Raw genomic sequence first — 7,500 nt, 5'->3', positions numbered from 1 at the left:
TATGTTCTTTAAAGGAAATACCATCATTTTTCAGTTTTTGGCTCATAAACATCTTGGATCTCTATTTTACATAATCCAGAAGTTGTCCTTTATTTGGCTTTTATGTTAGAATTTGGGGCAAGGTAGCTTTATGAAATGTCATGTGGTGTTCCTGAGCTTGTAGAAATGCAGGAAATGCTGGCTATCTGTAATTTATTTTGATTTTTACTCAATAAGAGTAAAAAACGAAACTCTCCAGGTTTTACTTCAAGTGAAAGCTGACCTTCCGGCTGATCATACTGATTCTAACAACTCATCCTGGAACTTTCTGCCAGTTATAAAAGTGTAATTTATATATGTAATATATAAATATTACATATAGGAAATGCTTCAAATTCACTCGTTGGAAGTTCATCCCTCTATAAGCCAGAGAAACAACACATTATGCCCCCTCTAAGCATAAATATCTAGCCTGCTGTGATAAAGTAGCCCCAACAGTCATAAATGATACTTTCATAAGTGGAAATATGCCATAACTTCAGTATTGTAAAATTCAGTATCAATATCAGCAATAATCAAGTAAACAAATACTGTAAGTCACCACTATAAACAATAATGTTATATACTATAATATCTGTTTTCTTAGCTTCATTAATGCACATTATTGTGTCCTTAATATGAGGTTAGTGATATATTTCGGGATAATGAGCCATAACGATGGTAAATTAGCAGCCTGTAAATTGATATGTTACCATCACTGTCATTTCCTGATGTCTGTCAGTGGGATGTTTGATGGAGTTATGAAGCAAGTGGGATCCTGTGAGCAGAAGAGTAGAAAGCAAATTTGAATTCCGTCTTCCAAGACGCGCTGTAGCTTGTGCACTAAACAGTGACCTGTGCATCTGAAGTAGCACAGAAACAATAAACATGAGCCAAAAACTATGTGACTCAGTGGGTATTTTCCTTTCAGGTTGGGTGAACTTCTGAGGGAATTGTTACACTGTTACACAGGCAACTAGGACATTATATTACTGTTTACATAAAACATCTTTCCTGTTCCAGTGACAGTGGCTTGAGGCTCAAAGCCAGGGACGGGGTTCATGCTTGAGCTGGCAAACTAACTAAAGACTAAAATAGGAACGCAGCAAACAATGGACCAAGGCACTGGGGAGACAACAAAAATTTTGTGGTACAGAAAGAGGAAAGGTTAAGGGAAAACAGGGAGAGAGAAAAGACAATAAGCAAACAGAAAAAACCCCAGAAGAAACAAACATCACACTAGATTATAGATTTGAGCACTATAGTCAAATCTAGGCTGGAGACTGTAGGCTAGTGTGTGTGTGTGTGTGTGTGTGTGTGTGTGTGTGTGCGTGCACGCGCGCGTGCAGAGGGCAGCACCCGTATTAGCCAGGTCAGTGGCTGTCTTATGGGGCGCCTGAGGACACACTGTTAGTTTATCTGGCTGACTGAACATGGCTGCACACAACAGCACAGGTCTGCCAAAGCAACTATAGTACTTACAAACAGGTCTACTCAGTGGGTGATAATGCTATTCTTACACTATTTGGAACTGGGAAGTAGGCCTAAGTAAATAAGAATAAAGAGGACAGGAAGGATCCACTACTAGCATACCACCAAGCTCTCAAATTGAGCCTGGTTGGCAAAAAGTAAAACTGTGGACACACAATCCAACTAACCCAGATTTTTGTCCTAGATTTAGCCATTTCAATTGATTTACATGATCCACCCGACTCAGCAGATGTTGAAGCAGCTGAGATGGTTGCTCAGCTGGATTGTCTTGTTGGTTGAAAGAGCTAATGACTCGCTTTCTTACCTCCCAATCTATTTGAAGTCGGTGAAATGGCCAATGACACAAGTCTGAGATTGGGGACTGGCAGTATGAGTTCCACACTTGTAAATTTGTGAAGCAATACATAATGAATGGCAAATTTATAAGTGTAGATAATAACAAAGAATACATAAAGAATACAAAAAAATCAACAAACAAAAATGTTTTGTGCTGCATATCCCTTGTTTGTTGGTATTTTCTAATTCAGTGCACAAACAAGTTTAATGCTAAGCAAGCCAGCTTGGGCAGAAATGCCTCAAGATCAGATTTCTATTCTATGCCTATGGTCAATTTACCATTTCAAGGTGATTTTTATAATAGAATCACAGGAGCAGTCAGTTACTGGGAGAACTAGATGCTCCGAAGTCAGATTTTATTAATTCAATGAGCCAGATTAGATCCATAGGTGATCAGGCTTACAATTGAATTAAATAGATGCAGAGGAGGAACAGGATAAAATAATGCTCAAACAGATTTAAGTAAATATGCATGGGAGATGTAAGTGTGGAAGCCAGGGTGTGTGGTCTCTCGGTCTGCCGGATCTTTATCATCAGTGTACATAGTTTAATTTATGGGTAGCCAGTGATCATTTGGCCATTGTTGATTAGAACTGATTTTATTGGATTTTCAGATTTATTATTTGTGTCTGTCTTGCCTGCCTAATTGCCTAATGTTTGCATGTTGCTGATAGTGTGATAATACATTTTGTTTCTACTCACTGCTTTTGATGTGGGCTACAATTCATCTGTCTAGTGGAAGGGATTTTGCAAGAAATCTAATGCCAGAACTTCCAAATTATTCCCAATGAAAGCAAGAAGCAGATCCAGAGGGCTGCAGTTCAAAATGCCGACAGTCAGTAGAACATATAGGATTTATATAAATTTATGGGATAGAGAGAAGTTCCTGAATGTAGCATTTTAAACATTTGTCTCAAATCACACAGCTCACACAGCTTGTCGCAAAGCTCTTTGAAAGTGATGTTTTCCATTTTTATTTGCATTACTATAATAACTATATATATATATATATATAAACAGTACATGAAAATACACCAGATCTCACAGCATTTGCTTAACAGTAACTCTCAAGGTTTGTAACAAACTTTGTTTCTTTGTCTGACAACTGCATTGTAATTGGAAATATTGTTCTGATACAAATGGAGGACACAAATGTGATATTATTCAATGCCCCTCACTTTGGTTTTGCAGTTTCTTTTCTTAGACAACTTCATTACTTGCTGATGGAAGTGGACACAAGCTACAGTGATATTCTGTGGAGGTCGCCCATCCTGCATCCATGCTTCACTAGTTCTGTAGCAGCTAGTGTCCTTGAACGTTACACAGTATATCTAAATCAGTATGTATCATAAAACTTTGATTGGTAGATCATTTCTTAGATCTTCTGACACCTGAAAGTTTCCTGGGACAAGCAGCTGAACCGCTAGTCCCACCTACTCGGGAATTAATTTGGGATTCATTGAATAATAGTGTGAGACAAATGAAATGGCCATTCAGTCTCAATATAAGGCCAACCTGAAAAAGGACCCACATTTTCCTAACCTCTCCTTCTGGGTGGAGCTGTAATGCAGCTGTGACGCAGAAAACACGCAGTATAAAAATGGAACCTTTTACTAGGGTTAGGGACCTTTAAATGTGGGATTTAAGACATGTAAACATCTTTTAGTGCACATACACCTCAAAACAGAACTGTGGCCTTGTTTGCTCAGAAATAACGTTGAAATATGTCAGCCGTTCTAAAGTCTAAAAGAGTTACCAGGGTAAAAAATTGCTCCCTCTTGTCCAAATGATTTTCTCCTGCACTAGTATCAGACAGGCTGTGTCCAAAATGCCCTCTCAGGCTAAAAAGCAATTCCCCTCATGCATCATGAGAACGCATAATGATGTGTCTTTGTTTTGGATGAACATAACACAGTCGCTGAGTTGCATAGACTCAGAATGAGCATTTTTGACTCCAGACCCAGAATGACCTTTTGCTTTTGTTTCAAACGGGTTTCTTCTTTCTTCAGTGTTTTGTATTGACAATCCTTGCCTGTGACTTATTTGATGGCATACTGGGTGGGAATGCAGTCTCAGGTGTATTGTGATGCACCTTTTTTTCCTGTGGGTTTCCTTGTGGTATTCTGGACTGGACTGTTTCCATGACATAACAAGTGCACATACAGTATTTAACTGGTAGAATAAAATCAAAAAACAAAAAAACAATGAACAAACAGGCATCATAATAAATCGTAAATTGTGTAAAATTCTGTATTTATGTGCAGTGAAAGTCCATTTTGTGTGTGTGTGTGTGTGTGTGTACATTGAGGAGGTGACTGGATGTTCATGGGGACGGCAGATGGCCGGGACTTGTCCCCTAGGCTCTCTCCTCCTATTGGCCCGTCATAGAAAAAAAACTGGTCATGACCCAAAGCTTTTACTGCATTCAGAAGACACAGTAACATGTAGGCTACCTCAGGTACTGTGGGCATAAGGGCTGGAATGAACATTTGATGGTGGACCCGTCTCTGCACTCACATGCTGGTCTGTGTTAGGGTTGGACCAATTCAACGGTTTGCCGACATAATGGGCTGACATTGACCTTTTATCAACTATCTGTCTGTAAAACCTGCAATGACATTTTATTTTCTTAGTAACACATTCTTATTTTTTTGTAAATTAATCATTTAATGTGGCCCAGAGAGTTTTAGTGTCCCATGCTCTAAATGCTGTCCTGCCAAGAATAAAATTCTGGGAGAAACATTAAATAATTGTCATTTTTTTGCCATGGAAATGGTAAAAAAAGATATTGAATATTGGCACAAAATATTGTCTACCAGTGACTTCCGTCTAAAAATATTGGTATCATGATCAGCCTTTAAAAACCCATAGCAGTGGAACCCTAGTCTGTATCCAAATAAACCTGAGCAAAATTGTTTTCTTTTTTACTAATACTGTATTACAAGTGACCCCCTTTTAAAATAGCATTAAAATAGATTATGCTGTTAAAATAGATTATGCTCAAGAAGCCAACAAATATCTTCATGTGTGCTGAAAGATGGTGTAAGAGAGAGCTAAAGCTATCAAACAGGATTGATTTGTCCCCTTCACTGGTTTGGATGCATAACTGATCTCACCTAATTAATAAATGCTATGCTATAAAAGCTAATTATTCCAGCAGGTAAACGGTGGTTAGTTGAGTTCAATGAATATGTTCATCCAGCATTCTGAAGAAATGCTTATAGCTGAATAACTTGTTTATAATGTAATCAGACTTTCTTAGTGACTATAGACTATGGCCACCAGTGGTATTTTTAGTTATTTAACAAAATCTACATATTGATAAGTTGGCTGGACAGATATTTGCTGCTTTTCATTGCAGTCATTTCCTGATGTAGTGACCGTGAGTTTGGGATCTGCTTTAGCCTCAGTTCCTTCCAGAGTGAAGGGATTGAAAGTTATGTGAAAACTGCAATCTACTCCAAAAAAACACCCAACTAACAAACTATGAGCATACATATGATATAACAAGCTTTCCAATTATTATCAAAATCTCAATACTTCCTCTCAGCAGCCAATGTGTAAGATCACAGCAAGGTCAGTGAGCAGTCAGTTGCTGGTAGTTGAGTGTGGAAAACAAACCGTTTCTAGAGATCCTCCTCGTTGTGTAGTAACTCTGACTGATGGTGTATGAAATATAGTCTTGGATTAAGTCCTTTTATAGGCTTACAGGTGTGTGTGTGTGTGCGTGTAGGTGTGTGTGTGTGTGTGTGTGTGTGTGACCTGATGTACTTTGGGGGTACAAAAGTATTGTGCTTTATGAAATGACAGTTTGTGCAGGAACTCATGTGGTCCATTCAGTACTATGTCTTCTCTGGTGTTAGCTTGTTGGTGGAGAAGAGAATGATGAGGATGAAGTGTAGATTCTGGCCAGTCCTTCCTACTCTGTTGTCAAGTGCATTTAGGTTTGTTCCTCCATTAGAGGCACAGTGCTTCAACCAAAGACCGTATCCATAGTGGCATGCTGCTCCAGTGGAAATGTGGTAGCCCGGTCCCAGAGAGTTTGTAGTACCACAGCAGCCAAGTCCTACACAGATGTTGCGGCCTTTGCCTTCTGCAGAGGTTTTGTGGCCTCTTTCTTCAGCCAGTCCACACTGGTTCAACTGGAAGCCTTGGTTACCAGCGCATGCCTTTGCTACCAAACTCTGGTTTCTGTTGCATTGCATCAGTACAAAATCTTGATTTGTATGACGTTGTCTCAGTTCCGCGCTTTCCCCTCTCTGCTGTTTCCCCCTGTCTGGCTTACAGCTCCAGTCATAGAAATATGACACCAGAAGATAGACCATAATTCTGTGGTTCCCACCTTCCACAGAGAAATGTTTGCTGGTGTGCTCGGCTGGTGCAGAAACTAAAATAGTCTCCATCCGGACTGCGACCCCCATCACCACCTCAACACCATCCAATCCCATGTCTGGGTGTTTTCTACTTTTTACATGAGTGAGCATTTAGAACAAACAGACTTACTGTAAAGATGAAAGTCTTTACATTGGTTATTTTGGTCAAAGTGTGGATAAAGATAAAAATGTGATCATAGTAACACAAGCATAAGTAAACATCTCATGATGCACATGTGAAAGGACAAAAACACTTAGGATACTCAGTTCCAGAGAAAAGTGTAGTTCAGAATATTCTAAAATGAGTCCATAAACAAACCTCCTTTTCTTGAGTTCTGAGATATCCTGACTTTGCACCTAGATCCTCTGTCTGCCTTCTCATTACCCTCTGTTCACCATCTTTCACCTTAGTGGAAGCTCAGTACAGTTTCTAATCAAAGTTGGAGAGTACTTTGATTTTAAGCAAAGTAACAGTTTCAATATAACACATATAATCCCGAGCTCAGCTAGGAACCAGGGTGTGTCCAGTTAATCTAGTTCAAGATTTGACCAGATTTACAGGTGTGGCTGGGGAAAATACAGTATGATACAATGTACAGTATGATATGTGACCACCTGCTGTTAGGTAGAGGGAATAGGTGTAGTCAGGTAGACAGGTGTGGCAAGTTAACTTATCCTTGCCTACTGATACTGTAGGTGGAGGGGGCAGGTGTAAGTATGTCAGATGGTGTATCAGATGGAGGTGTATATATAGACAAAGACTAGCAGTAGGAGGTTGAGTATGATGCCTATGATGCCTAGCACAGCCAGGAATCTCTCCTCTGGTGTGCTCAGGTATGGACACGTCAGGTCCATGTAAAAGGCTTTAAGTGATTCTAGCAACTACAGAAACCGATAATTGGCAATCAGCGCCAATGACCAATGATGTGAGGATTGTAAGGATGCTCTATTCAAGTGCATTTAAGTGTAAAGTATAAAGGTCCCTCGGTAGGTTGTTCAGTAACCAATTTTGGTCCCTACTGTTTTAATGAGTAGTTTTCATAGTATGCCACCACTTAATAATAACTACTTTTTGTCAGGGGAATGTACTCGAAATACAAAATTGGTCAAGTTGAGATAACTCAAGAGTTCTGTGTCTGTCATTCCATTTAGATCAATTTAACTGGCAGTTAAAACATCTAAAATCTCACAAAGGAGTTGGATGGAAAGGGAGATTATCGGAAAAAAGGTAGCGACTGTACACTTTTTGCAGATGCAGCACAGACAAGTAGAACCACCATCA

Source organism: Centroberyx gerrardi, chromosome 6 (assembly GCF_048128805.1).
Source record: "Centroberyx gerrardi isolate f3 chromosome 6, fCenGer3.hap1.cur.20231027, whole genome shotgun sequence".
Lineage (NCBI taxonomy): Eukaryota > Metazoa > Chordata > Actinopteri > Beryciformes > Berycidae > Centroberyx > Centroberyx gerrardi.
Note: the sequence above shows the minus strand (reverse complement) of the source record.